Source organism: Schistocerca serialis, chromosome 4 (genome assembly GCF_023864345.2).
Source record: "Schistocerca serialis cubense isolate TAMUIC-IGC-003099 chromosome 4, iqSchSeri2.2, whole genome shotgun sequence".
NCBI classification, from domain to species: Eukaryota; Metazoa; Arthropoda; class Insecta; order Orthoptera; family Acrididae; genus Schistocerca; species Schistocerca serialis.
Window position 1 is genome coordinate 566,594,818 of NC_064641.1, and position 1,067 is coordinate 566,595,884.

At 42.5% G+C, this 1,067-nt stretch overlaps 1 non-coding gene across 1 annotated transcript; it reads right to left on the reverse strand.

The window, feature by feature from the left end:
• Nucleotides 1-739: 739 nt before the first annotated feature.
• On the reverse strand, nt 740-814 carry Trnas-cga (transfer RNA serine (anticodon CGA)). The gene has a single exon. It is a non-coding gene; the product is annotated as a tRNA-Ser (tRNA).
• Between the last annotated feature and the right edge of the window lie 253 nt (nt 815-1,067).

The window sequence follows — 1,067 nt, forward strand, 5'->3', positions numbered from 1 at the left end:
AGAGTTCACGCTAGGAGCCTTAAGGAAGAAGACTCACGGGATCGAGTACAATCGTGCTGGGGTTACAAGCAACATGGACTTGAAGCAATATTTTAGATAGAGAACGTGGCCAAAGACGAGATGTGAGATGGGAAATATGACACTGCGAGAAGAAGACCGAAACAGAAACAAGGCTGGAGGAGTAGACGACATTCCGTCCGAAGTGCTGATATACACGACAAAACAATTTTAGCTGGCGTGCGAGATATGAGACGGGAAATATCACCAAACTTCCAGAAGTACGTAATAATTCAAATTCCAAAGAAAGCGGGTGCTGACAGGTGTGAATATTACCGAACTATTTACGGAAGAATGAGAAACTGGTTCTGCAGAAGCCGACCTCGGGGAAGTTCAGCTTGAGTTCCGGAAAAAGGCAGATCTACTTTAATGTATGTTGCCGAGATGCTAGAGAAAGCATTTGACAATACCGAATGGATACACTTCTGAATTTTGACATAGTTCAGTTCTCACTAAAACCGTGGAGGTTATACCACGATGCCTTATCACATATCCTATCATCCTGACCCTTCTTCTCGACAGTATTTTCCACATGTTCGTTCCTGAGCGGCAGTCCGATATTTCGTCTCTATTCTCATATAATCTACATACTAACATGAACAATTACTTTATTCCAGAATGAGATTTTCACTCTGCAGCGGAGTTTGCGCTGATATGAAACTTCCTAGCAGATTAAAACTGTATGCCCGACCGAGACTCGAACTCGGGACCTTTGCCTTTCGCGGGCAAGTGCTCTACCAACTGAGCTACCGAAGCACGACTCACGCCCGGTACTCACAGCTTTATTTCTGCCAGTATCTCGTCTCCTACCTTCCAAACTTTACAGAAGCTCTCCTGCGAACCAGGAAGTTTCAATTATTTGGTTGCGAAAACGTGCAATCGTTTATAACAGTACAAGAGTTTACGACTCAGGATATACTACTCAGTTATTTATTTCTAAAGATATTTAATCTCACAGATTTATTGACGCATTCTAGATACTTCTTACATGTCTTTTCGTTTACCTTTTA